Genomic DNA, 27,540 nt, shown 5'->3' with positions numbered 1-27,540 from the left:
GATATGAGTAATACAGCCAGTACATTAACCCCTGATATGAATAACACAGCCAGTACATTAACCCATGATATGAAAAACACAGCCAGTACATAAACCCATGATATGAATAACACAGCCAGTACATTAACCCCTGATATGAATAAGACAGCCAGTACATTAACCCCTGATATGAATAAGACAGCCAGTACATTAACCACTGATATGAATGAGACAGCCAGTACATTAACCCCTGATATGAATAAGACAGCCAGTACATTAACCCCTGATATGAATAATACAGCCAGTACATTAACCCCTGATATGAGTAAGACAGCCAGTACATTAACCCCTGATATGACTAACACAGCCAGTACATTAACCCATGACATGAATAACACAGCCAGTACATAAACCCATGATATGAATAACACAGCCAGTACATTAACCCCTGATATGAATAACACAGCCAGTACATTAACCCCTGATATGAATAACACAGCCAGTACATTAACCCCTGATATGAATAACACAGCCAGTACATTAACCCCTGATATGAATAACACAGCCAGTACATTAACCCCGTATATGAAGACAGCCAGTACATTAACCCCTGATATGAATAACACAGCCAGTACATTAACCCCTGATATGAATAAGACAGCCAGTACATTAACCCCTGATATGAATAACACAGCCAGTACAGTAACCCCTGATATGAATAAGACAGCCAGTACATTAACCCCTGATATGAATAACACAGCCAGTACATTAACCCCTGATATGAATGAGACAGCCAGTACATTAACCCCTGATATGAATAACACAGCCAGTACATTAACCCATGACATGAAAAACACAGCCAGTACATTAACCCCTGATATGAATAACACAGCCAGTACATTAACCCCTGATATGAATAGCACAGCCAATACATTAACCCCTGATATGAATAACACAACCAGTACATTAACCCCTGATATGAATAACACAGCCAGTACATGAACCCTGATATGAATAACACAGCCAGTACATTAACCCCTGATATGAATGAGACAGCCAGTACATTAACCCCTGATGTAAATAACACAGCCAGTAAATTAACCCCTGATATGAATAAGACAGCCAGTACATTAACCCCTGATATGAAGACAGCCAGTACATTAACCCCTGATATGAATAACACAGCCAGTACATTACCCCTGATATGAATAACACAGCCAGTACATTAACCCCTGATATGAATAACACAGCCAGTACATTAACCCCTGATATGAAGACAGCCAGTACATTAACCCCTGATATGCAGACAGCCAGTACATTAACCCCTGATATGCAGACAGCCAGTACATTAACCCCTGATATGACTAACACAGCCAGTACATTAACCCATGACATGAATAACACAGCCAGTACATTAACCCATGATATGAATAACACAGCCAGTACATTAACCCCTGATATGAATAACACAGCCAGTACATTAACCCATGACATGAATAACACAGCCAGTACATTAACCCCTGATATGAATAACACAGCCAGTACATTAACCCCTGATATGAATAACACAGCCAGTACATTAACCGCTGATATGAATGAGACAGCCAGTACATTAACCCCTGATATGAATAACACAGCCAGTACATCAATATGAAGCCTTGAGGATCTGAAGACATGCTTTAAGGTTTCTGTTCCGTTCTGAGACGTGAGGATGTGTGTGTGTGTGTGTGTGTGTGTGTGTGTGTGTGTGTGTGTGTGTGTGTGTGTGTGTGTGTGTGTGTGTGTGTGTGTGTGTGTGTGTGTGTGTGTGTGTGTTGTCATTACATCAAGAACAAGAGTCAGAGGTTAAGCCCCTCCCTATAGTTTTGATTTGATTTGATCCCCAGCTATCACCCTGCTGTCAATGGAGCCCAACCCCTCTCATCCTGCTATCTCCCTGCCTGTCATTGGAATCCAATACGGGCAACAAGACCATTTACCCCCAAGGACGCACAGCCTCACTACGCCAATATACTGACAATTAGGAAGAGGAGAACGATAGAGGGCGGAGGGAGAAAAGGAGAGAGGGGGAGGGAGAGAGAGAGAGGGAAAGATACAGAGAGGAAGAGGAGACAAGAAAGAGAGGTGATGATGGAGGGGAAAGAGAGGGGATGAAGAGGGAGAGAGAGAGGGGATGAAGAGGGAGAGAGAGAGGTGATGGAGAGGGAGAGAGAGAGTGATGGAGAGGGAGAGAGCGGTGATGGAGAGAGAGAGAGAGAGAGAGAGAGAGAGAGAGAGAGAGAGAGAGAGGGGACGGAGAGGGAGAGATAGAGAGGTGATGGAGAGGGAGAAATAGAGAGGTGATGGAGAGGGAGAGCTAGAGAGGTGATGGAGATGGAGAGATAGAGAGGTGATGGAGAGGGAGAGATAGAGAGGTGATGGAGAGGGAGAGATAGAGAGGTGATGGAGAGAGAGAGCGGTGATGGAGAGGGAGAGAGAACTTGGTTCCCCTCATGCATTTCACATGGGAGTGTCTCTGACCCTCGTTTGTTGTGTAAAACGACTAGCATTAAGCATAATGAAAATGAGCGGCAAGAGGCTGTTGTCTCCCACCCTCCTCTTTCCCCTTCTCTCTCTCCCTCCCTCCATCCGTCTCTCTGTCCTGTCCTTATCACTACAGCAGGCAGCACTATAACAGAGCCTGTTAGACAATGGTCTGCGTCCCAAATCACACCCTATTCCCTATGGGCACTGGTCAACAAATGGTGCACTACAAAGGGAGTTTAGTGCCATTTGGGAAGCATAGCGTTTAGCAGAATGTGCTGAGTGCACGAGCACCTTCATTAAAACCTACAAGGCTACCTGAACGTTGAGCGAGAATCATATTAATTGGTACAAGACCGTGTACGTGTTTTTTTCTGACAATCTCTGCATTCTGATGAGAGAGCGGGGAAGAGAGGAGAGGAGAGGAGAGGAGAGGAGAGGAGGGGAGAGGAGAGGAGAGGAGAGGGAGAGGAGGTCTCCCAGGAGAGGAGAGGAGAGGGAGGAGGGAGAGGAGAGGAGAGGAGAGGAGAGGGGGGAGAGGGGAGAGGAGAGGAGAGGAGAGGAGAGGGAGGAGAGGAGAGGAGAGGAGAGGAGAGAGGGAGAGGAGAGGAGAGGAGAGGAGAGGGGCGGTGAGGAGAGGGGCGGTGAGGAGAGGGGCGGTGAGGGGAACAATGGAATGGGATGGTACTAAGAGCTAGAACAATGGAATGGGATGGTACTAAGAGCTAGAACAATGGAATGGGATGGTACTAAGAGCTAGAACAATGGAAAGGGGTGGTACTAAGAGCTAGAACAATGGAATGGGATGGTACTAAGAGCTAGAACAATGGAAAGGGATGGTACTAAGAGCTAGAACAATGGAAAGGGATGGTACTAAGAGCTAGAACAATGGAATGGGATGGTACTAAGAGCTAGAACAATGGAAAGGGATGGTACTAAGAGCTAGAACAATGGAAAGGGATGGCACTAAGAGCTAGAACAATGGAATGGGATGGTACTAAGAGCTAGAACAATGGAATGGGATGGTACTAAGAGCTAGAACAATGGAATGGGATTGTACTAAGAGCTGTATTGAGATTGAGTAGATGTAGAGAATGGTCTCTTCTATAGAGAATGGTCTGATTATAGTCTCTTCTATAGAGAATGGTCTGATTATAGTCTCTTCTATAGAGAATGGTCTGATTATAGTCTCTTCTATAGAGAATGATCCGTTGTTTATAAAGGTGACATGTTTATCTGAGCTTCTGGAAAACCAGGTCAGTGTCCGTCTTTTCGCTGTTTTATTTTACCAGGTAAGTTGGCTGGGAACACATCCCAATTTACAGCAACGACCCGGGGAACAGTTACAAGGGGAGAGGAATGAGCCAATTGGATGTTGGGGATGATTTGGTGGCCATGATGGTCAGATTTAGTCAGGACACCAGGGGTTAACAACACGACTCTCACGATAAGTGCCGTGGGATCTTTAGTGACCACAGAGAGTCGCGACTGTCAGAGTCTAGGTGATGTGGGTAAGGCGGAGTCGGGCGGGCGGAGTCGGGCGGGCGGAGTCGGTCGGGCGGAGTCGGGCGGGCGGAGTCGGGTGGGCGGAGTCGGACTCAGGACACAGAGGTGAGTAATATTAGTAACTTTACTCAAAAATAATCTTCCTACAAGGAGAACGAAAATCCAGAATCACATCAACGAGACAACTGACAACAATAAACACGCACAAAACCATGATGGCTCCAGAGGGTTAAATAAGGAAATAATTCAAACTTAATGGGAACCAGGTGTGTACAATCAAGACAAAAAGAAATGTAGATCGGTGGATGCTAGAAAACCGGTGACGTCGACCGCCAAGCGCCACCCACTTCGGCGGAAGTTGTGATAGCGACAACTGTTTAACGTCCCTTCCGAGAGCACTCTACACAGGGCAATGTCCCCAATCACTGCCCTGGGGCAGGAAAGAGTGCCTCCTACTCCACTTCCAGCAGCATCTGGTCTCCCATCCAGGACCAACCCTGCTTCAGAGGTCAGCCAGCTGTGGGACGAGGGGTGGTCTCCCATCCAGGACCAACCCTGCTTCAGAGGTCAGCCAGCTGTGGGACGCGAGGTGGTCTCCCATCCAGGAACAACCCTGCTTCAGAGGTCAGCCGGCTGTGGGACGCGGGGTGGTTTCCCATCCAGGACCAACCCTGCTTCAGAGGTCAGCCAGCTGTGGGACGCGAGGTGGTCTCCCATCCAGGACCAACCCTGCTTAGCTTCAGAGGTCAGCCAGCTGTGGGACGAGGGGTGGTCTCCCATCCAGGAACAACCCTGCTTCAGAGGTCAGCCGGCTGTGGGACGCTGGGTGGTCTCCCATCCAGGACCAACCCTGCTTCAGAGGTCAGCCAGCTGTGGGACGCGAGGTGGTCTCCCATCCAGGACCAACCCTGCTTAGCTTCAGAGGTCAGCCAGCTGTGGGACGAGGGGTGGTCTCCCATCCAGGAACAACCCTGCTTCAGAGGTCAGCCGGCTGTGGGACGCTGGGTGGTCTCCCATCCAGGACCAACCCTGCTTCAGAGGTCAGCCAGCTGTGGGACGCGGGATGGTCTCCCATCCAGGACCAACCCTGCTTCAGAGGTCAGCCAGCTGTGGGACGCGGGGTGGTTTCCCATCCAGGACCAACCCTGCTTCAGAGGTCAGCCGGCTGTGGGACGCGAGGTGGTCTCCCATCCAGGACCAACCCTGCTTCAGAGGTCAGCCGGCTGTGGGACGCGGGGTGGTATGCTGCTGGTATGGTTTCTTTAGTCTTATACCACTCAAACGTGCCTCGACGTCATCTCGTTGAGTTCACCTTTAAATTAGTTTCAGTATAGTTTGTTTTTCAAAACGTGTTTGTTAATTATTTTATTTCAGATTACTAAATGTTTTTTTTCATGATTCGTTTTAGTTTCAGTTTTAGTTCATTATAATAACATTGACAAACACACAGTGGTTTTTATTTCATACCAATAAATATAAACACCCTCCACAGAAATCTGTAGCTACGTCCCAATTCTCTCTCCTTCCTCCCTTTACTGATTTGAAAGGAAATTACTGGTTTAAGAAATGTGGTGGAAGCAAGAGAACGAGTATTGCACAAGTGTTAAGTCTGTGTGCTTCCATCAGACTAACCACTCTACTAGGTTATGAGGACTCCACTAGTTTATGAGGACTCTACTAGTTTATGAGGACTCTACTAGGTTATGAGGACTCCACTAGTTTATGAGGACTCTACTAGGTTATGAGGACTCTACTAGTTTATGAGGACTCTACTAGGTTATGAGGACTCTACTAGTTTATGAGGACTCCACTAGTTTATGAGGACTCTACTAGTTTATGAGGACTCTACTAGTTTATGAGGACTCCACTAGTTTATGAGGACTCCACTAGTTTATGAGGACTCTACTAGTTTATGAGGACTCCACTAGTTTATGAGGACTCCACTAGTTTATGAGGACTCCACTAGTTTATAAGGACTCTACTAGTTTGTGAGGACCACTAGTTTGTGAGGACTCTACTAGTTTATGAGGACTCCGCTAGGTTATGAGGACTCTACTAGTTTATCAGGACTCTACTAGGTTATGAGGACTCTAATAATAATAATAATAATAATAATAATAATATTATTATTATTATTATCCTTATAAACTCTACTAGTTTATAAGGACTCTACTAGGTTATGAGGACTCTACTAGTTTATCAGGACCACTAGGTTATGAGGACTCCACTAGGTTATGAGGACTCCACTAGGTTATGAGGACTCCACTAGTTTATCAGGACTCTACTAGTTTTTGAGGACTCTACTAGGTTATGAGGACCACTAGTTTGTGAGGACTCTACTAGTTTGTGAGGACTCCACTAGGTTATGAGGACTCTACTAGTTTATCAGGAATCCGCTAGTTTATGAGGACTCCGCTAGGTTATGAGGACTCCGCTAGGTTATCAGGACTCCGCTAGGTTATCAGGACTCTACTAATTTATCAGGACCACTAGGTTATGAGGACTCCGCTAGGTTATCAGGACTCTACTAGTTTATCAGGACCACTAGGTTATGAGGACTCCACTAGTTTATCAGGACTCCGCTAGTTTATGAGGACTCCGCTAGGTTATCAGGACTCCGCTAGGTTATCAGGACTCTACTAGTTTATCAGGACTCCACTAGGTTATGAGGACTCCACTAGTTTATCAGGACTCTACTAGTTTATGAGGACTCTACTAGGTTATGAGGACTCCACTAGTTTATGAGGACTCTGCTAGGTTATGAGGACTCTGCTAAGTTATGAGGACTCTGCTAGGTTATGAGGACTCCACTAGGTTATGAGGACTCCACTAGTTTATCAGGACTCTACTAGGTTATGAGGACTCTACTAGTTTATCAGGACCACTAGGTTATGAGGACTCCACTAGGTTATGAGGACTCCACTAGGTTATGAGGACTCCACTAGGTTATGAGGACTCCACTAGTTTATCAGGACTCTACTAGTTTATGAGGACTCTACTAGGTTATGAGGACCACTAGTTTGTGAGGACTCTACTAGTTTGTGAGGACTCCACTAGGTTATGAGGACTCCACTAGGTTATGAGGACTCCACTAGTTTATGAGGACTCCACTAGTCTATGAGGACTCCGCTAGGTTATTAGGACTCCGCTAGGTTATCAGGACTCCGCTAGGTTATCAGGACTCTACTAGTTTATCAGGACCACTAGGTTATGAGGACTCCACTAGTTTATCAGGACTCCGCTAGTTTATGAGGACTCCGCTAGGTTATCAGGACTCCGCTACTTTATCAGGACTCCGCTAGGTTATCAGGACTCCGCTAGGTTATCAGGACTCTACTAGTTTATCAGGACCACTAGGTTATGAGGACTTCACTAGTTTATCAGGACTCCGCTAGTTTATGAGGACTCCACTAGGTTAGCAGGACTCCGCTAGGTTATCAGGACTCCGCTAGGTTATCAGGACTCCACTAGGTTATGAGGACTCCACTAGTTTATCAGGACTCTACTAGTTTATGAGGACTCTACTAGGTTATGAGGACTCCACTAGTTTATGAGGACTCTGCTAGGTTATGAGGACTCTGCTAGGTTATGAGGACTCCACTAGGTTATGAGGACTCCACTAGTTTATCAGGACTCCACTAGTTTATGAGGACTCTACTAGTTTATGAGGACTCTACTAGTTTGTGAGGACTCCACTAGTTTATGAGGACTCTACTAGTTTATGAGGACTCTACTAGTTTATGAGGACTCTACTAGTTTGTGAGGACCACTAGTTTATGAGGACTCTACTAGTTTATGAGGACTCTACTAGTTTGTGAGGACCACTAGTTTGTGAGGACTCTACTAGTTTATGAGGACTCCGCTAGGTTATGAGGACTCTACTAGTTTATCAGGACTCCACTAGGTTATGAGGACTCCACTAGTTTATCAGGACTCTACTAGTTTATGAGGACTCTACTAGGTTATGAGGACTCTACTAGTTTATGAGGACTCTGCTAGGTTATGAGGACTCTGCTAGGTTATGAGGACTCTACTAGTTTATGAGGACTCTACTAGTTTGTGAGGACTCCACTAGTTTATGAGGACTCTACTAGTTTATGAGGACTCTACTAGTTTATGAGGACTCTACTAGTTTGTGAGGACCACTAGTTTATGAGGACTCTACTAGTTTATGAGGACTCTACTAGTTTGTGAGGACCACTAGTTTGTGAGGACTCTACTAGTTTATGAGGACTCCGCTAGGTTATGAGGACTCTACTAGTTTATCAGGACTCCACTAGGTTATGAGGACTCCACTAGTTTATCAGGACTCTACTAGTTTATGAGGACTCTACTAGGTTATGAGGACTCTACTAGTTTATGAGGACTCTGCTAGGTTATGAGGACTCTGCTAGGTTATGAGGACTCTGCTAGGTTATGAGGACTCCACTAGGTTATGAGGACTCCACTAGATTATCAGGACTCTACTAGGTTATGAGGACTCTACTAGTTTATCAGGACTCTACTAGGTTATGAGGACTCTACTAGGTTATGAGGACTCCACTAGTTTATGAGAACTCTACTAGGTTATGAGGACTCTACTAGTTTATGAGGACTCTACTAGGTTATGAGGACTCTACTAGTTTATGAGGACTCCACTAGTTTATGAGGACTCCACTAGTCTATGAGGACTCCGCTAGGTTATTAGGACTCCGCTAGGTTATCAGGACTCCGCTAGGTTATCAGGACTCTACTAGTTTATCAGGACCACTAGGTTATGAGGACTCCACTAGTTTATCAGGACTCGGCTAGTTTATGAGGACTCCACTAGGTTAGCAGGACTCCGCTAGGTTATCAGGACTCCGCTAGGTTATCAGGACTCCACTAGGTTATGAGGACTCCACTAGTTTATCAGGACTCTACTAGTTTATGAGGACTCTACTTGGTTATGAGGACTCCACTAGTTTATGAGGACTCTGCTAGGTTATGAGGACTCTGCTAGGTTATGAGGACTCCACTAGGTTATGAGGACTCCACTAGTTTATGAGGACTCCACTTAGTTTATTATGAGGACTCTACTAGTTTATGAGGACTCTACTAGTTTATTCCACTAGTTTATGAGGACTCTACTAGTTTATGAGGACTCTACTAGTTTATGAGGACTCTACTAGTTTATGAGGACTCTACTAGTTTGTGAGGACCACTAGTTTATGAGGACTCTACTAGTTTATGAGGACTCTACTAGTTTGTGAGGACCACTAGTTTGTGAGGACTCTACTAGTTTATGAGGACTCCGCTAGGTTATGAGGACTCTACTAGTCTATCAGGACTCCACTAGGTTATGAGGACTCCACTAGTTTATCAGGACTCTACTAGTTTATGAGGACTCTACTGGGTTATGAGGACTCTACTAGTTTATGAGGACTCTGCTAGGTTATGAGGACTCTGCTAGGTTATGAGGACTCTGCTAGGTTATGAGGACTCCACTAGGTTATGAGGACTCCACTAGTTTATCAGGACTCTACTAGGTTATGAGGACTCTACTAGGTTATGAGGTCTCCACTAGGTTATGAGGACTCCACTAGTTTATCAGGACTCTACTAGGTTATGAGGACTCTACTAGTTTATCAGGACTCTACTAGGTTATGAGGACTCTACTAGGTTATGAGGACTCCACTAGTTTATGAGAACTCTACTAGGTTATGAGGACTCTACTAGTTTATGAGGACTCTACTAGTTTATGAGGACTCTACTAGGTTATGAGGACTCTACTAGTTTATGAGGACTCCACTAGTTTATGAGGACTCTACTAGTTTATGAGGACTCTACTAGTTTATGAGGACTCCACTAGTTTATGAGGACTCCACTAGTTTATGAGGACTCCACTAGTTTATGAGGACTCCACTAGTTTATGAGGACTCCACTAGTTTATGAGGACTCCACTAGTTTATAAGGACTCTACTAGTTTGTGAGGACCACTAGTTTGTGAGGACTCTACTAGTTTATGAGGACTCTACTAGTTTATGAGGACTCCGCTAGGTTATGAGGACTCTACTAGTTTATCAGGACTCTACTAGGTTATGAGGACTCTAATAATAATAATAATAATAATAATAATAATAATAATATTATTATTATTATTATTATCCTTATAAACTCTACTAGTTTATAAGGACTCTACTAGGTTATGAGGACTCTACTAGTTTATCAGGACCACTAGGTTATGAGGACTCCACTAGGTTATGAGGACTCCACTAGGTTATGAGGACTCCACTAGTTTATCAGGACTCTACTAGTTTTTGAGGACTCTACTAGGTTATGAGGACCACTAGTTTGTGAGGACTCTACTAGTTTATGAGGACTCCACTAGGTTATGAGGACTCTACTAGTTTATCAGGAATCCGCTAGTTTATGAGGACTCCGCTAGGTTATGAGGACTCCGCTAGGTTATGAGGACTCCACTAGGTTATGAGGACTCCGGTTATCAGGACTCCAGGTTATCAGGACTTACTAGTTTATCAGGACTCTACTAGTTTATTATCAGGACTCACTAGGTTATCAGGACTCCTACTAGTTTATCAGGACTCCGTTTATAGTTTATGAGGACTCCACTAGTTTATCAGGACTCCGCTAGTTATGAGGACTCCGCTAGGTTATCAGGACTCCGCTAGGTTATCAGGACTCTACTAGTTTATCAGGACTCCACTAGGTTATGAGGACTCCACTAGTTTATCAGGACTCTACTAGTTTATGAGGACTCTACTAGGTTATGAGGACTCCACTAGTTTATGAGGACTCTGCTAGGTTATGAGGACTCTGCTAAGTTATGAGGACTCTGCTAGGTTATGAGGACTCCACTAGGTTATGAGGACTCCACTAGTTTATCAGGACTCTACTAGGTTATGAGGACTCTACTAGTTTATCAGGACCACTAGGTTATGAGGACTCCACTAGGTTATGAGGACTCCACTAGGTTATGAGGACTCCACTAGGTTATGAGGACTCCACTAGTTTATCAGGACTCTACTAGTTTATGAGGACTCTACTAGGTTATGAGGACTCTACTAGTTTATCAGGACCACTAGGTTATGAGGACTCCACTAGGTTATGAGGACTCCACTAGGTTATGAGGACTCCACTAGTTTATCAGGACTCTACTAGTTTTTGAGGACTCTACTAGGTTATGAGGACTCACTAGTTTATGAGGACTCTACTAGTTTTATGTGAGGACTCCACTAGGTTATCAGTTAGGTTATGAGGACTCTACTAGTTTATCAGGACTCCGCTAGTTTATGAGGACTCCGCTAGGTTATGAGGACTCCGCTAGGTTATGAGGACTCCACTAGGTTATCAGGACTCTACTAGTTTATCAGGACTCACTAGGTTATGAGGACTCCGTTTATGAGGACTAGGTTATCAGGACTCTACTAGTTTATCAGGACTCACTAGTTTATGAGGACTCCACTAGTTTATGAGGACTCTACTAGTTTATGAGGACTCTACTAGGTTATGAGGACTCCGCTAGTTTATGAGGACTCCTAGCTAGGTTATGAGGACTCTACTAGTTTATCAGGACTCCACTAGGTTATGAGGACTCCACTAGTTTATCAGGACTCTACTATGTTAGGTTATGAGGACTCTACTAGGTTATGAGGACTCCACTAGTTTATGAGGACTCTGCTAGGTTATGAGGACTCTGCTAGGTTATGAGGACTCTGCTAGGTTATGAGGACTCCACTAGGTTATGAGGACTCCACTAGTTTATCAGGACTCTACTAGGTTATGAGGACTCTACTAGTTTATCAGGACCACTAGGTTATGAGGACTCCACTAGGTTATGAGGACTCCACTAGGTTATGAGGACTCCACTAGGTTATGAGGACTCCACTAGTTTATCAGGACTCTACTAGTTTATGAGGACTCTACTAGGTTATGAGGACCACTAGTTTGTGAGGACTCTACTAGTTTGTGAGGACTCCACTAGGTTATGAGGACTCCACTAGTTTATGAGGACTCTACTAGTTTATCAGGAATCCGCTAGTTTATGAGGACTCCACTAGTTTATCAGGACTCCACTAGTTTATGAGGACTCCGCTAGGTTATTAGGACTCCGCTAGGTTATCAGGACTCCGCTAGGTTATCAGGACTCTACTAGTTTATCAGGACCACTAGGTTATGAGGACTCCACTCCACTAGGTTATGAGGACTCTACTAGGATCCGGACTCTTATGAGGACTAGGGACTCCTACTTATCAGGACTCCGGACTAGGTTATCAGGACTCTACTAGTTTATCAGGACCTACTAGGTTATGAGGACTCCACTAGTTTATCAGGACTCCACTAGGTTTATGCTAGGTTATGAGGACTCCACTAGGTTAGTTTAGGACTCCACTAGGTTATCAGGACTCCGCTAGGTTATCAGGACTCCACTAGGTTATGAGGTTTACTCCACTAGTTTATCAGGACTCTACTAGTTTATGAGGACTCTACTAGGGTATGAGGACTCCACTAGTTTATGAGGACTCTGCTAGGTTATGAGGACTCTGCTAGGTTATGAGGACTCCACTAGGTTATGAGGACTCCACTAGTTTATCAGGACTCCACTAGTTTATGAGGACTCTACTAGTTTGTGAGGACTCTACTAGTTTATCAGGACTCTACTAGTTTATCAGGACTCTACTAGTTTATGAGGACTCTACTAGTTTGTGAGGACTCTACTAGTTTGTGAGGACTCCACTAGTTTATGAGGACTCTACTAGTTTATCAGGACTCTACTAGTTTATGAGGACTCCATTGAATGTGTGTATACTAAGCACACAATGGCAATCTCTAACATGAATCTATTGTTCAGCTCAGTGTATGTGTGTGTGTGCGTGACAGCAGGCTGCTGAGGGGGAGGACGGCTCATAGTAAAGTATGGAACGGAAGTCAATGGAATGGTATCAAACACATGGAAACCATGGAAACCATGGAAACCATGCATTTGATGCCTTTCCACTCATTCCACTCCATCCGTTTCAGACCAAGGAGCCCGGTCCCAGACATGTTGTAACCTCCCATTCAGACTTAAGGTGCAGACCACCAGCCTCCTGTGGTGTGTGACCAAGGACTGTGCCACTGTGTCCCAGTGTGTGACCAAGGACTGCTGCCACTGTGTGTGTGTGTGTGTGTCCCAGTGTGTGTGCTGTGTGTCCCAGTGTGTGTGTGTGTGTGTGTGTGTGTGTGTGTCCCAGACATGTGTGTGTGTGTGTGTGTGTGACCAAGGACTCCATTCAGCTGCCACTGTGTGTGTGTGTGTGTGTGTGTGTCCCAGTGTTGTAACAACCAAGGACCGCAGCTGCCTCATGTGCAGTCTTCAGTAACATCCAATTGTTTACCAGCACACAAATCAAAACAACCTTGAAAAGTGTTCATGTCCAAAGCTCTTTGTCTGCTGAACGATGGGAGACGAAGTGCTTGACAAAGGTCTGGGACCAAGGACTCCATTCAGCTGCCACTGTGTCCCAGACATGTTGTAACAGACCAAGGACTCCATTCAGCTGCCACTGTGTCCCAGACATGTTGTAACAGACCAAGGACTCCATTCAGCTGCCACTGTGTCCCAGACATGTTGTAACAGACCAAGGACTCCATTCAGCTGCCACTGTGTCCCAGACATGTTGTAACAGACCAAGGACTCCATTCAGCTGCCACTGTGTCCCAGACATGTTGTAACAGACCAAGGACTCCATTCAGCTGCCACTGTGTCACAGACATGTTGTAACAGACCAAGGACTCCATTCAGCTGCCACTGTGTCCCAGACATGTTGTAACAGACCAAGGACTCCATTCAGCTGCCACTGTGTCCCAGACATGTTGTAACAGACCAAGGACTCCATTCAGCTGCCACTGTGTCCCAGACATGTTGTAACAGACCAAGGACTCCATTTAGCTGCCACTGTGTCCCAGACATGAGACGTGTTGGCTGATAAGGGCGGTGTTATTGTCGGTTCCAACCATATATTTACTACTTTTATTTGGCTGTGTCATCCAACCTTGAAGTTTCAGTTATCAATTTAGTCTATTTGAAAATCCTCCTATTCATTTATTTTTTTTAAATTGCATTTTCAAGTCAGGCAATTTGTTTAAAAAAATGTCCCACTTCAATTAATTTCCCGGGTGAATTGAACACGGAATTGAACCTAACCTAACCAAACCTATGTCCATAATAGTTAGTTAGCTAAATAGCTTCTATTGAGTGTATTTATTTATTTTCATGGTACTGCATGTACTGTAGCTAAGTACAGTGCTTTATCTGCTGAGTTGACTGACCAGAGGTTCCAGTCCAGGACACAGTACTGTATCTGCTGAGTTGCCCAGTCAAAACTGTTCGCTGCTCTGGCCCCCCAATGGTGGAACAAACTCCCTCACGACGCCAGGACAGCGGAGTCAATCACCACCTTCCGGAGACACCTGAAACCCCACCTCTTTAAGGAATACCTAGGATAGGATAAGTAATCCTTCTCACCCCCTCCCCCCCTTAAAAGATTTAGATGCACTATTGTAAAGTGGCTGTTCCACTGGATGTCATAAGGTGAATGCACCAATTTGTAAGTCGCTCTGGATAAGAGCGTCTGCTAAATGACTTAAATGTAATGTAAATGTTGACTGACCTGAGGTTCCAGTATATATACTGGGGGCTATAATACGCTTAATGAAAAATAAACCACTAACAGACATTGATACTTTGAGTCGAAACGTGTTAGAACCACCATTGGCATTGATTACAGGTATGAGTCTTCTTGGGTAAGTGTCATACAAGAGCTTCGTACACCTGGATAGTACAACATATGCCGATTATTCTTTTCACAATTATTCAAGCTTTACCAAAGTGTTTGGGATCATTGCTAGACAGCCATTTTGTGTCTAAAATCTATGTCTTGTCATATATTTTTAAGCAGATTTCAGATGTCAAAACTGTAACTTGGGCACTCAGGCACGTTTACTGTCTTCTTAGTGAGCAACTCCACTGTAGATTTGGCTTTGTGTTGTAAGTTATTGCCCTAATGAAAGGTTAATTATTCTCTCAGTGTCTGGTGGAAAGCAGACGGAAGCAGGTTTTCCCCTAGGATTTTGCTTGTGCTTTAGTTCCATCCCGTTTATTTTCATCCTGAAAAACTCCCCAGTCTTTGCCGATGTCCAGCATACCCATACCATGATGCAGCCACCTGATTGAAAATAAGGAGGCAGTTACTCAGTGTGTTGGATTTACATCCTAAAAATATTCTCCGGGACATCCCCGGGACCAACGGGGACCTAGACAAAACCTCCAGAGAAACATGACACCACGTCACAAGAACGTCCTAAAGATTTCACCGTGGACATACCTGAAAACCACCGGGAACTAGACAAAACCTCCAGGAGACCCCGACACAACATCCAGGGGACCAAGAAGGTTCAGGGGACATCCCAAGAAGATTCAGTGGACCGTCAGGGGACCATGACACAACGTCCCAAGAACGTCCAACAACATCCCTGTGACAAATCGGGAACTATAAAAAAGGTACCACCCAGAAAGCATTCCCTTGGGACCGACACGCGACATCCTAAGGACTAGTAAATAGAAAGTCATGACGTGGTCCTCAAGTGACGTCCTAGTAACTTTTTATTTTACCTTTATTTAACTAGACGAGTCAGTTAAAGAACAAATTCTTATTTTCAATGACAGCCTAGGAACAGTGGGTTAACTACCTGTTCAGGGGCAGAACGACAGATTTGTACCTTGCAACCTTCTGGTTCCTAGTCCAACGCTCTAACCACTAGGCTACCCTGCCACCTCAATATTTGTGTGTGTGTGTATATATATATATAAAGTACAACTTTTTGTGACGTCCTAGTAACTTACAGGAAACTCCACAAAGGTCCTCCAGAAAACGTTCCCTTGGGAACATCACGCAACGTTTTTGGACAGTCTCTGGAACGTCGGTGGGATAATGTCGCATCAAAACCCCTTTAAGGGACCTAATTGGAACATAGCCAAATGTCCTCAGGACATCCTTTAGTTTGCTGGGTTGTGTGTAGTTTCTGACTGTAGTCAGATCTCATCAGGGTTTAGGTGTGACCCAAATGGATCACTATTCCCTATATAGTGCACAACTTTTGACCAGAGCCCTATGGATGCCTTTTGGAATAACACAGTCTTTGTCTAGTCCAAGGCTAGCTATTTACCTACAATAACTATTTGAGAATTTGATGAATGCTCATTGGTCACATTCATCAACACACACACGCACGCACGCTCATACACATCATCCTTCACTACCTACTCTCTCTATTATAAAGCCATCTATCAGTCTTCATATAACACCTAGAGAGCTGCATAGCAGCACATCATGTAGGTCCCTGTAATGGTGCCAAATCAGACTAGCCACTGAGCATCTCAGAGTACCTACAAACTAATGTACTAATGTACTGGGATTTCTGTAAAGAACCTTTCTGAGGGCCATAGGAAGCAATCCATTGACCCCTGTTTGGTTCTATATGGCATCATTTACTCTAACTTCTCATTTCATCTAACTACTCATTTCATCTAACTTCTCATTTCATCTAACTACTCATTTCATCTAACTACTCATTTCATCTAACTACTCATTTCATCTAACTACTAATTTTCTAACTACTCATTTCATCTAACTACTCATTTCATCTAACTACACATTTTCTAACTACTCATTTAATCTAACTACTCATTTCATCTAACTACTAACTACTCATTTTCTAACTACTCATTTAATCCAACTACTCATTTCATCTAACTACTCATTTTCTAACTACTCATTTCATCTAACTACTCATTTCATCTAACTACTCATTTTCTAACTACTCATTTAATCGAACTACTAATTTCCTAGTGGGGAAGGTATGGTGATGGGGGCATGGTGGTGGGGGCGTGGTGTGGGCCTGGTGGTGGGGGCCTGGTGGTGGGGGCCTGGTGGTGGGGGCCTGGTGGTGGGGGTCTGGTGAGACCATATGGCACGAGACAGGGTCTAAATTGAACAAACAGAGATTTGACAAAACAACACAGCAGGAGAGTCATTAGCCCCCACAGTGTGTCCCGTCAGGCAGGCTTCTACCACGCATCCCTAACGCCACCCTATTCCCTGTATAGTACACTACTTTTGAAGCAGAGCTCTATGTGTAGTGAACTATATAGGGAATAAGGTGTCATTTGTGACAAACGCCCTAGTCAAATACATATCAGGGTCACACTGAGACAGCCACTGATAAAGTGTTTGGAAGCAGTAGGAAGACGGGGATAGTTCATTCTTACACAGATTCCTCCCCCCCGAGCCACTAGCAATAGCAGTAACTAGCAGCTGTAGATTGTTATGTATGATCACGACCAAGCTGTTTTGAATTGGAGAGAGAGAGAGAGACAGAGAGAGAGGGAAAGAAAGAGAGAGAAAGAGAGAGATAAAGAGAAAGAGAGAGAGAGGGAGAGAGAGAGAGAGAGAGAGAGAGAGAGAGAGAGAGAGAGAGAGAGAGAGAAGAGTGAGAGAAAGAGTGAGAGAAAGAGAGAGAAAGAGTGAGAGAAAGAGAAAGAAAGAGAAAGAGAGAGAGAGAGAGAGAGAGAGAGAGAGAGAGAGAGAGAGAGAGAGACCCAACCCCAAAAGGCCTGTGGTGTCGATGGTATCCTCAATGAAATTATCAAATATACAGACAACAAATTCCAATTGGCTATACTAAAACTCTTTAACATCATACTTAGCTCTGGCATCTTCCCCAATATTTGGAACCAAGGACTGATCACCCCAATCCACAAAAGTGGAGACAAATTTGACCCCAATAACTACCGTGGAATATGTGTCAACAGTAACATTGGGAAAATCCTCTGCATTATTATTAACAGCAGACTCGTACATTTCCTCAATGAAAACAATGTACTGAGCAAATGTCAAATTGGCTTTTTACCAAATTACCGTACAACAGACCATGTATTCACCCTGCACACCTTAATTGACAACCAAACAAACCAAAACAAAGGCAAAGTCTTCTCATGCTTTGTTGATTTCAAAAAAGCCTTCGACTCAATCTGGCATGAGGGTCTGCTATACAAACTGATGGAAAGTGGTGTTGGGGGTACATTTACATTTACATTTAAGTCATTTAGCAGACGCTCTTATCCAGAGCGACTTACAAATTGGTGCATACACCTTATGACATCCAGTGGAACAGCCACTTGCATCTAAATCTTTTTTTTGGGGGAGAAGGGGGGTGAGAAGGATTACTTACCCTATCCTAGGTATTCCTTGAAGAGGTGGGGTTTCAGGTGTCTCCGGAAGGTGGTGATTGACTCCGCTGTCCTGGCGTCGTGAGGGAGTTTGTTCCACCATTGGGGGCCAGAGCAGCGAACAGTTTTGACTGGGCTGAGCGGGAACTGTACTTCCTCAGTGGTAGGGAGGCGAGCAGGCCAGAGGTGGATGAACGCAGTGCCCTTGTTTGGGTGTAGGGCCTGATCAGAGCCTGGAGGTACTGAGGTGCCGTTCCCCTCACAGCTCCGTAGGCAAGCACCATGGTCTTGTAGCGGATGCGAGCTTCAACTGGAAGCCAGTGGAGAGAGCGGAGGAGCGGGGTGACGTGAGAGAACTTGGGAAGGTTGAACACCAGACGGGCTGCGGCGTTCTGGATGAGTTGTAGGGGTTTAATGGCACAGGCAGGGAGCCCAGCCAACAGCGAGTTGCAGTAATCAAGACGGGAGATGACAAGTGCCTGGATTAGGACCTGCGCCGCTTCCTGTGTGAGGCAGGGTCGTACTCTGCGGATGTTGTAGAGCATGAACCTACAGGAACGGGACACCGCCTTGATGTTAGTTGAGAACGACAGGGTGTTGTCCAGGATCACGCCAAGGTTCTTAGCGCTCTGGGAGGAGGACACAATGGAGTTGTCAACCGTGATGGCGAGATCATGGAACGGGCAGTCCTTCCCCGGGAGGAAGAGGAGCTCCGTCTTGCTGAGGTTCAGCACACTGATATGTCTGCCAGACATGCAGAGATGCGATTCGCCACCTGGTCATCAGAAGGGGGAAAGGAGAAGATTAATTGTGTGTCGTCTGCATAGCAATGATAGGAGAGACCATGTGAGGTTATGACAGAGCCAAGTGACTTGGTGTATAGCGAGAATAAGAGAGGGCCTAGAACAGAGCCCTGGGGGACACCAGTGGTGAGAGCGCGTGGTGAGGAGACAGATTCTCGCCACGCCACCTGGTAGGAGCGACCTGTCAGGTAGGACGCAATCCAAGCGTGGGCCGCGCCGGAGATGCCCAACTCGGAGAGGGTGGAGAGGAGGATCTGATGGTTCACAGTATCGAAGGCAGCCGATAGGTCTAGAAGGATGAGAGCAGAGGAGAGAGAGTTAGCTTTAGCAGTGCGGAGCGCCTCCGTGATACAGAGAAGAGCAGTCTCAGTTGAATGACTAGTCTTGAAACCTGACTGATTTGGATCAAGAAGGTCATTCTGAGAGAGATAGCGGTAGAGCTGGCCAAGGACGGCACGCTCAAGAGTTTTGGAGAGAAAAGAGAGAAGGGATACTGGTCTGTAGTTGTTGACATCGGAGGGATCGAGTGTAGGTTTTTTCAGAAGGGGTGCAACTCTCGCTCTCTTGAAGACGGGAGGGACGTAGCCAGCGGTCAGGGATGAGTTGATGAGCGAGGTGAGGTAAGGGAGAAGGTCTCCGGAAATGGTCTGGAGAAGAGAGGAGGGGATAGGGTCAAGCGGGCAGGTTGTTGGGCGGCCGGCCGTCACAAGACGCGAGATTTCATCTGGAGAGAGAGGGAGAAAGAGGTCAGAGCATAGGGTAGGGCAGTGTGAGCAGAACCAGCGGTGTCGTTTGACTTAGCAAACGAGGATCGGATGTCGTCGACCTTCTTTTCAAAATGGTTGACGAAGTCATCTGCAGAGAGGGAGGAGGGGGGAGGATTCAGGAGGGAGGAGAAGGTGGCAAAGAGCTTCCTAGGGTTAGAGGCAGATGCTTGGAATTTAGAATGGTAGAAAGTGGCTTTAGCAGCAGAGACAGAGGAGGAAAATGTAGAGAGGAGGGAGTGAAAGGATGCCAGGTCCGCAGGGAGGCGAGTTTTCCTCCATTTCCGCTCGGCTGCCCGGAGCCCTGTAAAACATATGACATTATAAAATCCATGTACACAAACAACAAGTGTGAGGTTAAAATTGGCAAAAAACACACACATTTCTTCGCACAGGGTCGTGGGGTTAGACAGGGATTCAGCTTAAGCCCCACCCTCTTCAACATATATATCAACGAATTGGCGCGGGCACTAGAAAAGTCTGCAGCACCCGGCCTCCCCCTGCTAGAATCCGAAGTCAAATGTCTGCTGTTTGCTGATGATCTGGTGCTTCTGTCACCAACCAAGGAGGGCCTACAGCAGCACCTAGATCTCATGCACAGATTCTGTCAGACCTGGGCCCTGACAGTAAATCTCAGTAAGAACAAAATAATGGTGTTCCAAAAAAGGTCCAGTCACCAGGACCACAAATTCAACCACCTAAAAGGAAGCGATTCACAAACCTTCCATAACAAAGCCATCACCTACAGAGAGATGAACCTGGAGAAGAGTCCCCTAAGCAAGCTGGTCCTGGGGCTCTGTTCACAAACACAATCACACCCTACAGAGCCCCAGGACAACAGCACAATTAGACCCAACCAAATCATGAGAAAACAAAAAGATAATTACTTAACACATTGGAAATAATTAACAAAAAAACAGAGCAAACTAGAATGCTATTTGGCCCTAAACAGAGAGTACACAGCGGCAGAATACCTGACCACTGTGACTGACCCAAAATTAAGGAAAGCTTTGACTATGTACAGACTCAGTGAGCATAGCCTTGCTATTGAGAAAGGCCGCCGTAGGCAGACATGGCTCTCAAGAGAAGACAGGCTATGTGCTCACTGCCCACAAAATGAGGTGGAAACTGAGCTGCACTTCCTAACCTCCTGCCCAATGTATGAACATATTAGAGATACATATTTCCCCCAGATCACACAGATCCACAAAGAATTCGAAAACAAATCCAATTTTGAAAAACTCCCATATCTACTGGGTGAAATTCCACAGTGTGACATCACAGCAGCAAGATATGTGACCTGTTGCCACGAGAAAAGGGCAACCAGTGAAGAACAAACACCATTGTATATACAACCCATATTTATGCTTATTTATTTTATCTTGTGTCCTTTAACTATTTGTACATTGTATATATATATATATATATAATATGACATTTGTAATGTCTTTACTGTTTTGAAACTTCTGTATGTGTAATGTTTACTGTTAATTTTTGTTGTTTTTCACCTTATATATTCACTTTGTATGTTGTCTACCTCACTTGCTTTGGCAATGTTAACACATGTTTCCCATGCCAATAAAGCCCTTGAATTGAATTTAATTGAATTGAGAGAGAGAGGGAGAGAGAGGTTAAAGGTCAGAGGAACACATTATGAGCATGTTGTTGGTAAGTATAATTACATACAGCGACACAATGCAGAAGCCTTAAATTGACCGTGAACTGCATTGTGTTGTAGAATGAGGACTTGAACAGACAGGTCAATACTGTATTGTTGCCGGTTGAATAGGAGGGAGAGGTTCAGGCAGGTCAATACTGTATTGTTTCTGGTTGAATAGGAGAGAGAATTTCTATTTTTCTCTATTTTGATAACTATAGTTTAAATGTATCACTGGACTAGACTCTATGGAGTAGAGTACCGCGATGAGGCTCTATGGAGTAGAGTACTGTGATGAGGCTCTATGGAGTAGAGTACCGTGATGAGGCTCTATGGAGTAGACTACCATCATGAGGCTCTAATGGAGTAGAGTACCGTGCTGAGGCTCTATGGAGTAGAGTACCGTGATGAGGCTCTAATGGAGTAGAGTACCGTGATGAGGCTCTAATGGAGTAGAGTACCGTGATGAGGCTCTATGGAGTAGAGTACCATGCTGAGGCTCTATGGAGTAGAGTACCGTGATGAGGCTCTATGGAGTAGACTACCATCATGAGGCTCTATGGAGTAGAGTACCGTGATGAGGCTCTATGGAGTAGAGTACCGTGATGAGGCTCTTATGGAGTATAGTACTGTGATGAGGCTCTATGGAGTAGAGTACCATGATGAGGCTCTAATGGAGTAGAGTACCGTGATGAGGCTCTAAGGAGTAGAGTACCGTGATGAGGCTCTAATGGAGTAGAGTACCGTGATGAGGATCTAATGGAGTAGAGTACCGTGATGAGGCTCTATGGAGTAGAGTACCGTGATGAGGCTCTAATGGAGTATAGTACCGTGATGAGGCTCTAATGGAGTAGAGTACCGTGATGAGGCTCTATGGAGTGGAGTACCGTGATGAGGCTCTAATGGAGTAGAGTACCGTGCTGAGGCTCTAATGGAGTAGAGTACCGTGATGAGGCTCTAATGGAGTAGAGTACCGTGATGAGGCTCTAATGGAGTAGAGTACCGTGATGAGGCTCTATGGAGTAGAGTACCGTGATGAGGCTCTATGGAGTAGAGTACCGTGATGAGGATCTAATGGAGTAGAGTACCGTGATGAGGCTCTGTGGAGTAGATTACCGTGATGAGGCTCTAATGGAGTAGAGTACCGTGATGAGGCTCTAATGGAGTAGAGTACCGTGATGAGGCTCTAATGGAGTAGAGTACCGTGCTGAGGCTCTAATGGAGTAGAGTACCGTGCTGAGGCTCTAATGGAGTAGAGTACCGTGATGAGGCTCTAATGGAGTAGAGTACCGTGCTGAGGCTCTAATGGAGTAGAGTACCGTGCTGAGGCTCTAATGGAGTAGAGTACCGTGCTGAGGCTCTAATGGAGTAGAGTACCGTGATGAGGCTCTAATGGAGTAGAGTACCGTGCTGAGGCTCTAATGGAGTAGCGTACCGTGCTGAGGCTCTAATGGAGTAGAGTACCGTGCTGAGGCTCTAATGGAGTAGAGTACCGTGCTGAGGCTCTAATGGAGTAGAGTACCGTGCTGAGGCTCTAATGGAGTAGAGTACCGTGCTGAGGCCCGACACACATTCACTGCTAAATCAGGTCTGGCTCACCTTTTTCCATCTATTTTCAATGTGCACAAAGTATATGTTTGTCTGAGTACAAGGTAGTTGTTTTGTTACAGACTCCATTGAGTTGAATTGGCCTAGAAGGAGGCCCAAAAAGCCTCCAGTCCAAAGACATCCCAAATGTGTATTATCTTTACAAAATAGCGTTATTTTGTTCCAGACTCGTGTTTTTTTCTGGAGGAGGTCCTGAAAGCAAGTTGTTTCTTGAGGCAAGCAAACTCTATTATTGCTTTCTCCACCCCCAGATTCACTGACTAATTGACTATCGTCAGGCTCGCTGATGTATCTACCTTCACAACTCAAAGCCTTTGCCAAATGAATTAGATGGTTCAAGGGTATGGATCGGATTGCTTGGCTCGAATTGGGAGGAAAAAGTTTCAAATGAATTTAACTTCTCTTCTACCCAATCCTTCAATGTCTTTCCAGGTATGAGTCATCTCTAACATCTCTGTTTTAACTAATAATCTTTGTTGTTGGACTTTTCTTTTCTCTTAAAACAGGAAGCTGGCTAAGAAGCGTAATTGACCATTACAAAGCAGGGTATTATAATGATTGATTAATTGATTAATTATTAATTTGTTGTTGTTTGTCTTGTGTTCTCCTAAACAGGAAGCTGGCTAAGAAACGTAAAGAGACGTTGAGCAGTACACGACAGGAGATGACAGTGATGGTTAACTCTATGGATAAGAGCTATACGGAGCAGGGGACAAACTGCGACGAGGCCTTGTCCTTCATGGACACACACAGCCACACGCTCAACACAAGGAGTGAGTGTACCCTCACCATCAACGGGAGAAGTAAGTTGTACTGACGAACCTTCAGACTTTGATTGACCTTTTTTTTCCTTTTTTTGAAATCGATCGTATCTATAAAATATATTTTCTTAAATCCCATAAATCCACTTGACTAATGGGAGCTTGTTGTGTCCAACATTTCTACCCTGTCTATCTATGGGTGTCACGGATCCCACCGGAACCTTCCTTGGCCCCTATTCCCAGTGATTAGTACCTGTATAAGTGTACCCTTGGTTTACCAGTGTCCTGTCCATTATTGTTACACTGTCCGTTGGTTCGTGTGAGTACCTGTGCTGCTGTGTTTTGGGTTTTTCGTGCAAAATTGTGGTTTGCGCAGATGATTACGGGGTCTCGTCCCGTGTGTTAATCATCGTGCGCGGTGTGTTATTTATTTGAGGTGCTCCTCGCTCCTTTGTTTTGGTTTTCTACCCCGTGTTTTGTTAGGTGTTTCTTTGGTCTTCGTCCCCCGTGCTAAACTATTACGCATTCTTGTGCCTGTCTCTGGACTCATTCATACCAGCATGACAATGAGTAACTGTTTTCCACCGCAAAATACCAGAAAATTAACAAAAAAAGAGTAGAACCAGTTTCACCTGCTTTCACATTTTGATTTGACTATTAGATGTTCAATGTTTTTTTTTTTTTTTTTTTTATATTTAAAAAGTTAGTTTCATTCGTATAAAAAAAATATATAATTCCCGTTCAAAAAACAGAGTTTGACTTTAAAATGAGGGACAGACGGTCAAAAGTTTCACATTTAGATTTTTTTTTTTTTTTGTTACCTTTATTTAACTAGGCAAGTCAGTTAAGAACACATTCTTATTTTCAATGACGGCCTGGGAACAGTGGGTTAACTGGTCTAGGAACAGTGGGTTAACTGGTCTAGGAACAGTGGGTTAACTGGTCTAGGAACAGTGGGTTAACTGCCTGTTCAGGGGCAGAACGACAGCTCGGGGGTTTGAACTCACAACCTTCCGGTTACTAGTCCAACGCTCTAGTCCAACGCACTAACCTCTAACCGCTGCCGCCCCTTTTGACTATTAGATGTTCAATGTTTTTTATTTTTTTTTATTTTTATATTTAAAAAGTTAGTTTCATTCGTATAAAAAAAAGTATATAATTCCCGTTCACAAAACAGAGTTGACTTTAAAATGAGGGACAGACGGTCAAAAGTTTAAGAACATCTACTCATTCCAGGGTTTCTCTTTTGTTTTGACTATTTTCTACATTGTAGACTAATTGTGAAGACGTCAAAACTATGAAATAACACATTATATACATGTAGTAACCAAAAATAGTGTTAAACAAATCAAAATATATATCTGAGATTATTCAAATAGCCACCCTTTGCCTTGATGAAAGCTTTGCAAACTCTTGGCAAATGTATCCATGTGATCTCTATTAAAGTGCACTTAATTTAATGTAACAGGCTTTTAAAATTCATTTTTGGTGCACAATTTCTACTTAAAATATCAAAGGCATTGGTGGAATGACTCTACTGTATACTGCTGCATGGCTATTGTTGAAAAACACTTCACCCTAATCCTTAAAACCTTTTACCAACTCAGTCTCTAACAGCTTTGTCTGGGGCTAGGCCTTGGAGCCTGACCATGACCCCATATAATCTGACCCAGGCCATCCTGATTAGACCCTTCTACCCCTCTCTGCCATTAGTCGTCTTCCACTGGTAGGAAATGTCGCCCCTGAACAGACACTTAAGCTTTGACCTCAACTGACTGTCTGTTAAAATGTGACTGTTTTGAAATTGAGATACCTCTAAGAAGTTCAATTCCTCACCCCATGTCCCCGTTCCAAAATCCTGAGCCCCTTTACCTTGTATAACTGTCTATTGATGTCATATGGAGCTGTTTATGCTATGTGTTAGACAAGTTAACCTTTTCACTCAGTCCTCTTTAGTTTTGGTGATCCTCTCAGCTCCGGCTCATAGTTGGGTGGATGGATGTCTTATTTTGTATTACAATGAATTGAATGTAATGTATTAATTGCTGTATTAACTACTGTATTAACTACTGTATTAATTACTGTATTAATTACTGTATTAATTACTGTATTGACTACTGTATTAATTACTGTATTAATTACTGTATTAACTACTGTATTAATTACTGTATTAATTACTGTATTAACTACTGTATTAATTAATGTATTAACTACTGTATTAATTAATGTATTAATTACTGTATTAACTACTGTATTAATTACTGTATTAACTACTGTATTCATTACTGTATTCATTAATGTATTAATTACAGTATTAACCGCTGTATTCATTAATGTATTAATTACTGTCTTAATTACTGTATTAACTACTGTATTAACTACTGTATTAATTACTGTATTAACTACTGTATTAAATACTGTATTAACTACTGTATTAACTACTGTATTAATTACTGTATTAACTACTGTATTAATTACTGTATTAACTACTGTATTAATTACTGTATTAACTACTGTATTAATTACTGTATTAATTGCTGTATTAACTACTGTATTAATTACTGTATTAACTACTGTATTAATTGATGTATTAACTACTATATTAATTACTGTATTAACTACTGTATTAATTACTGTATTAACTACTGTATTAACTACTGTATTAATTACTGTATTAACTACTGTATTAAATACTGTATTAACTACTGTATTAACTACTGTATTAACTACTGTATTAACTACTGTATTAATTACTGTATTAACTACTGTGTTAATTACTGTATTAACTACTGTATTAACTACTATATTAACTACTGTATTAACTACTGTATTAATTACTGTATTAACTACTGTATTAACTACTGTATTGATTACTGTATTGATTACTGTATTAATTACTGTATTAACTACTGTATTAATTACTGTATTAATTACTGTATTAATTACAGTATTAATTACTGTATTAACTACTGTATTAACTACTGTATTAATTACTGTATTAATTACAGTCATTTTACCATTCTCATCCTCGGACTGAAAATGTTGTTTTGCAGAGTTCATCGATCTCATTTTCAAGTCCTTGTTTTTTGTTGGTCCTAGATGATGTTGGTCATAGATTGTGTTGGTCCTAGATGGTGTTGGTCATAGATGGTGTTGGTCCTAGATGGTGTTGGTCCTAGATGGTGTTGGTCCTAGATGGTGTTGGTCCTAGATGGTGTTGGTCCTAGATGACATGGTGTTGGTCCTAGATGGTGTTGGTCCTAGATGGTGTTGGTCCTAGATGACATGGTGTTGGTCCTAGATGGTGTTGGTCCTAGATGGTGTTGGTCCTAGATGACATGGTGTTGGTCCTAGATGGTGTTGGTCCTAGATGGTGTTGGTCCTAGATGACATGGTGTTGGTCCTAGATGGTGTTGGTCCTAGATGGCGTTGGTCCTAGATGGCGTTGGTCCTAGATGGTGTTGGTCCTAGATTGTGTTGCTCCGAGATGGTTTTGGTCCTAGATGGTATTGGTCCTAGATGGTGTTGGTCATAGATGGTGTTGGTCCTAGATGGTGTTGGTCCTAGATGGTGTTGGTTCTGAGATGGTTTTGGTCCTAGATTGTGTTGGTCCTAGATGGTGTTGGTCCTAGATGGTGTTGGTCCGAGATGGTTTTGGTCCTAGATGGTGTTGGTCCTAGATGGTGTTGGT

General features: G+C 43.8%; 1 pseudogene; it reads left to right on the top strand.

Moving 5' to 3' along the window:
* The window catches only part of LOC127907536 (receptor-type tyrosine-protein phosphatase mu-like), an 830,490-nt pseudogene that overhangs the window by 547,077 nt on the left and 255,873 nt on the right, over positions 1-27,540 (top strand).

This window comes from Oncorhynchus keta, chromosome 15, assembly GCF_023373465.1.
Source record: "Oncorhynchus keta strain PuntledgeMale-10-30-2019 chromosome 15, Oket_V2, whole genome shotgun sequence".
Lineage (NCBI taxonomy): Eukaryota > Metazoa > Chordata > Actinopteri > Salmoniformes > Salmonidae > Oncorhynchus > Oncorhynchus keta.
Note: the sequence above shows the minus strand (reverse complement) of the source record. Positions and strands in the feature narration are given on the sequence as shown.